This window comes from Ambystoma mexicanum, chromosome 3q (genome assembly GCF_040938575.1).
Source record: "Ambystoma mexicanum isolate Mex_15411 chromosome 3q, UKY_AmexF1_1, whole genome shotgun sequence".
NCBI lineage: Eukaryota > Metazoa > Chordata > Amphibia > Caudata > Ambystomatidae > Ambystoma > Ambystoma mexicanum.
The window spans coordinates 1,089,619,608-1,089,625,607 of record NC_090926.1 but is presented as its reverse complement, the minus strand read 5'-3'; the positions used below and the strand labels follow the sequence as shown (position 1 = coordinate 1,089,625,607).

Below are 6,000 nucleotides of genomic sequence, written 5' to 3'. Positions count from 1 at the left end.
AAAGAAAAAAGTATCATAATCTAAAATAGCAAGTAACTGTACACACATTAAAAATGTATACCTTATTCACCGCTGACACAGGGCAAACTCAATAAAAAGAAACATCCACTTTGATGGACATGTTAGCTATTTCACACTTGGATCAGGTTCCTACTAAAAAGCTAAAACAGCATACTGCATTAAAACATGTGAAGATAAAATATGAAAGCACCACTCAAATGGATCCTGTAAACACATTAAGAGTCACAGTACAGAAAACAAGGTTGAATTGAGCAAGGCCTAATTTAAAAGTCTTCCCACAGGGTAACAGTTTTAATGTTCGGGCACTACAGTTTGTTCTTGACCCATATAGGGAGGGGAAAAAACATTCAAATAGGTTTGAGTTTTTAGACAAAGGCATTTTTCTATTTTAAAGCCCCCAACATATTTCACTATAAATGAAAACGTATATTTGTTACCTAGAAGTTCATTTTATCGGTTACCACATTTAAAAAAAAAAAAAAAAAAAAAAAAAAAAGAAAAAAAAAAAGGGAAAGCGTTATCCACTGTTCGCCATTTGTTGGGAATCGGATCAGAAACTAAAAAGTTAAAAGAATGTAGCGAGTCCTTCACATATTCTTTTCCACCAAGATGGTAGCCATCAATTTGCAAATCACTCTAAACCTATCCTGTGGTCTGACATATTTTCATTCATTACTTTCAGAGGTGCAAGTAAGCATTTAACGGGTGCAAGATGAATGTAGAAAAAGAAACTAACTTGAAGGCCAAGAGGTACAAAGCCATGGTATAACTTGGCCATATGCAAGGGTCCTCTTGTTTCCAGTCACCTGCAACTATTGTCGCAACACGAAAAAGGAGAAACGCAATTCCTCTGCCAATTACTTGGATTCACTGAATCCTTTATTTTTGAGGTCCCTCGGAGGGTTTCCTTACTCTTATTAGTGCCACTCGGCTGAAAGCCATTTTCACAGGACGATCTCTTGAATGAGGGGAGGCCAAGAAAGTATCCCCAGGCAATGAGGTTTGTGGCTGTCAGGGTTGGTTAGAGTATAGCATTGGTAGAGGAGAGCCACACAGATCCAGTGTTAAACTGCTCTCGACCAGCAAAATCCAATTCTATCACAAGACCTCCAAAATTGATATAAAACAGGCTGATGCATTCAGATGCAAGTGGCAGAGAAGGATTTCTAGGGGGAATTGCCGAGTGCCAATTTGAAGCCCCTATATCACATCAGGCATGGTCAAAATAGATGAACGACAAACTGCATTTCTATTTTATATATTTTTCCAAAGCCAGAAGCTGATCTGATGAAACAAAGAATTTCTCTGAAGCACCAGACTTCCAGTTCTGGGCATTTAAAAAAAATGAAAACTTTCTGGGAGTTGTAGTTTGGAACCAACTTTAATTTAGAGCTTAATACGCCGGATCTGTTAATGGAATGTAGAATTGTGCCATCCTAGAGAAAGAGTTGGCGGCCATCCTGAGAGTTAGTCTTATTGAACCGCTTTCTCCATCTAAAATGGAAATGATGCCATTGCTAGAGTTAGCAATGCTCTACGTGCAATAGCTGCTCTCCAAATGACCATTTCAGTTGCATTATGAATTTGGATCTCATAGTAATATCCTTTATCAGCATTCTCGCATATAAACCGCAGCAGTGGGCTGACCTGGCTGGTAAGGGGCCAGTCAAGCAAAAGTCCCTTAACATGGGCAGTGGTGCCTATTGGCAGGGACAGCCCACCGCCACTGTCAATATCTCCACTAGCAACTGCACTTAAACGATGCAAGTACAGTTGTTTTTTGAAAATGGAAAAAATAAAAAAACATACCTTAGTGAAACTGTTCCTGTCCGAGAAAGTACGTTTTCAATATTGCTAGTGGTTCCAAACACAGAAAACAAACTTCCTCCAACAGCAGTCAGCTAAGGTTTTCTTTTTCTTCCAATTCTAAATTCTAGATTCACTTGCGTCTTAAACAGGGTGCTTCTGTCAAAAGGGTGATATTGTCTTAGGAAGGAACAGCAAGAGAGAAGTGGGCGTCGGGGGAGGAGACCGTTGAAAAGCCAAGCAGGATGCCAGAGGCGGGCTTGCATCAGTGATTACAGCCTGCATACTCTTGTGCCTGATTGGCTGTGTGCATCCTCTAGAATACCGATGGACTGCAGAGAATTCTTATCAGCAACTGCATTGTACACAAATGTTCATTTTATGAGCTCACAAAAATCGGCTAAGGAATTCTCCCTGTTATTTTAACATTTCTTTCAGCACTTGGCTTCTGCCACTTGAAGCCAAGGAAAAAGAAAATACTAAAATAAAAACTAAAAAGTGATTCAGTAGTCAAGGACAGAAAATCCCAACGTTGCAAGGGGTCTTTCGAGGCTTCTGCTCCAGGACAGTATTAGTTTCCCAGCATACAAATGCTTATACAGGAGGTGGAAAAACGGCAAACTGCATTTGTTTGACGTACCGTTTGCAGCCTGTAAATACAATGGCTCCAACCAACCCCATGTTGATAATGGGCTGACCAAGCCTCGTGCGCCCAAACACACAAAGGGTAATTGATCAAACATGCCTAGCTAGATGAACATGCTCCGTAATCAGTTATGCATGGAGGTGCCGGCAGTACACCCTTTCCCCTCCAAAAGATGGCACCTCCTGCACCTCTCAGGTCATGGTCATTAATCAGAGACTGGGGTGTGCACTGCGTGAACCAGCTCTTTAGTGAACCAACTACTACAGTGTATTGAGAGCCTAAAGGATGAGGCGAGGGACTCTGTATTGCCAATCTGTTTGTAACCCTGCTCTCCATCTCCCCCCCTCCCCCCGCCATAAGAGCAACACATAGAAATAAAGTATGTGTCCATCTCCCATTAACTGTAGAATTTACATCAATGGTTCATAATGATTTTTTTTTAATTCTGCTTATATTCACCTTGTACAGACTTAGTTACTGAATTGACATTGCGATTCAATTTGTTGATCTTTGGTCATAGGAACCCAATTAGAGCTTTTTTGTAAATAGATTGTTATACACTTTAGGTTGGGGCATAACTATAGGCGTAATCTTGTAACCTCATTGAATTGGTTGCCCATTTCATTTGAGGTCTGCTCTTACCGCCCAGTGGAGGCAGATCATGGAGCACACTGCAGTGAATGGACTTGAACCCAGAATCCATCCAGGTTTTAGTGCCTTTCACAGCAGTGTGTAGGTACTTTGAACAGATCTCTCCATTCCTGCCTGCGAAGGTCAGATCTGCAACAGCAGCGTCATGACAAATGGCAGTGGTGATTGTACCTGGATCTCAAGGAATCGTGATCGTGGCTCTCATGATGGAGGGGACAATGTTGAACTCAAGTCGGAATGGGGGGCGATCGTAAAGCTGATCCCTGGCCAAAATGAGGAGTTCTCGCCCATCATGGAAACCTCAGGAATTAGTTTACATGCAGGATACCTCCTGCTATCACACATCAGTATAGGGCCAATGCAGTGAAGAGTGCAAAGAGCCTTTTCTGCCCTTTCCCACAGCATAAGCTCCATTCAGAATGAGGGTCTTAGGTAGCAAACATTGGACAGCAAACATGGGACATATGCCTTCATTGCTGTTAAATACACACAATCCCCATTTTAAATTTTCAATTTTGTATATAGCATCAGCTTGGTATTCGGAAAATAGAATTCCATTGGGGAAAGAAACTAAAGCGCCAAGAGAAACCACATTCTCGGTACTCACTTCACAACTGTCAATCAAGAGCATAACTAAATTGAGTAATCAAACAAATCAAATGCCTTTCTTTCGCATTCTTCGCAGCAATATCCAAATTTGATAAAATATGATTATTCTAATTCATTTGTTCAAGGCTTCAAAATTGCGTTTCATTTTGTGCAAGGGTCTGAACGTTTATATTGGCAAGTTCAAGTGGATTATTTGCAGAGTACAGCCATGCTTCTAAAATTGTTGGCATCGATATTCTTAGTTGAGGAGCTTGAAAAATCCTTAAAGTTGAAAAATAAGTTGAAAAATAAATAGTTGCATGCTGGGACACCCAAATATGTTGGACATGCTCGGTATTTTCATACATTATCAGGATAATACAACGTCATTTGACTTATATGCAATTGCATATCATAAAGTCAACTGGCCAATTGTCGTTCTAGCTAAATATCAATTATTAGATTAAACTCAGGGAATTCACTTTGGTCGTTTAGAATTGTTCATTTACATTCACGATATTTGAAATGATCCTCTACGGTCTTCTTTCTGCAATATATTTAAGAATTAAATGTAGCGATTGCCTGGTTTGTTTTAATAGTTCGATTTAAATTCAAAATTAGGACTATATTCAAATGATGGGTTCGGTTTGGAATGCATCCAACATTCAATGCCCCCAGATTTCTGCACACTAGCTAATCCTCAGAAAAAAAATCTATTGTTGGGACACTTGATTAATGTAGACAGCAGTTAAATTAATCAAATTGTTTTTTCTCTAGGAATCCTTCCTCTTTCCCCCCTCTCTGAAAGAGCATTAGGGATCATGTTTTAGAATGAACTTGGTGTGCTACTTTTGTGGCCCATCAGAGGCTATATACACTAGTCTTTCCGCTAAAATTCTTTTCACATTCACTACACGAATAATGTCTGTTTCCTTCATGAATTCGTGCATGAAACGCAAGGTGCTCTTTCTGACTGAAGCTCCTCTCACACTTCTTACAGGAAAAGGGTTTGTCGTCTGATGGGATTCTGAGTTTCTTGAGGAGATTTCCATGATAACTCACTGTCTTCTCACATCCAGTCCACGTATTAGGTCCTTTCTCAGTCAGTTTTCCAGTGGTTTGTTGCTCAGCTGAAACATGGAAAGAAAGATCACACAGGTTATTTGGTGCTCAATGACAGCCGTATTGGTAGCCATCTTGTAGAATTGGGACCAAAGAGCATGCCGGTGTTAAACAGAATAGCAAATACATTGCTGTGTAACCAACTGAATTATGTTCATATGTATTGGTCTTTTTTCAGGTTAAGTGTTTCTTTAAGTGTACATGTTTAATGGTATTCTAGTTTCAGGAGGTGTGCCATCACCTTGTATAGCAAAAATGAGATTTCTACTAGACTATCTTCTGTCAAACGTCATCTAGGTTTACTCTTTCAGAGACATACCATTGATGTCTACAGATAGAACAATCTCTCCATCAGTTATCAACAGATGAAGGTTAGTGAAACAGAAAATAAGATTGGGTGATGGCAATTATAACAAAGTGTCAAGTGGAAGAAATGGAGTTCTAAATGCTGTTGCTAATCATTCTGAAAGATAATTTACAGTGCATACATTAATAGTGGAATTACATATAGTTTTGAATTAAATATTGACCATTACAATTTATAGGTAGTTTCTGCATTTTCATGATCGATCTTAAGCTCATGGCGAAACCAAGGTTGCCAAGGGTTTTAGAATGGTCAACCAAGGAAAAGGTCTACAGATTCAAACAGGAAGGAGACCATGCTTAATGACTAAAAACAATTAATGGCTCCCATGGTCCAATGGGATCCATGATAGCATGCACATTCCTGATCCTCAAGTGTTTGAATATCCATAAAAAAACATGCATAAACATTTCTATGGTCTAGTTTGTTTATGCCTTGTAAATTTTACTTTACGACGGTCAACAATATGTGACCTAAAATGAAAACTATAGAGGACAAATTACCATAATTAGCAATATCTGCCCAGAACAGCACTGTTGCAGTGACTGCTGGTTGGATGGACTAACCACTCATGGGGAAACATTTGCTGCTCAGCAACACTAGAGTATACCTTTCAAATGGGGAATCACTTGGAAGTTGCAAATGTGTCTCCTAAGAACACCTCGTCAAATTACATGGAACACAATTAGGCCCGACCACATGACGTACAGCTGTGGTTCCCTGCGTTTGTATGCCATAGATACATCGACAGACCATGGACATTATGACCACAATTCATGGACGCCCCATGGACAAAACATAG

At 39.8% G+C, this 6,000-nt stretch overlaps 1 long non-coding RNA gene across 1 annotated transcript in view; it reads right to left on the bottom strand.

Moving 5' to 3' along the window:
- Positions 1–2,833: 2,833 nt before the first annotated feature.
- The window catches only part of LOC138581960 (uncharacterized), a 126,557-nt gene continuing 123,390 nt past the window's right edge, over positions 2,834–6,000 (bottom strand). Inside the window, exon 3 of the long non-coding RNA XR_011304905.1 lies at positions 2,834–4,842. This is a non-coding gene — a long non-coding RNA (uncharacterized lncRNA). The remainder of the gene's footprint in view (positions 4,843–6,000) is intronic.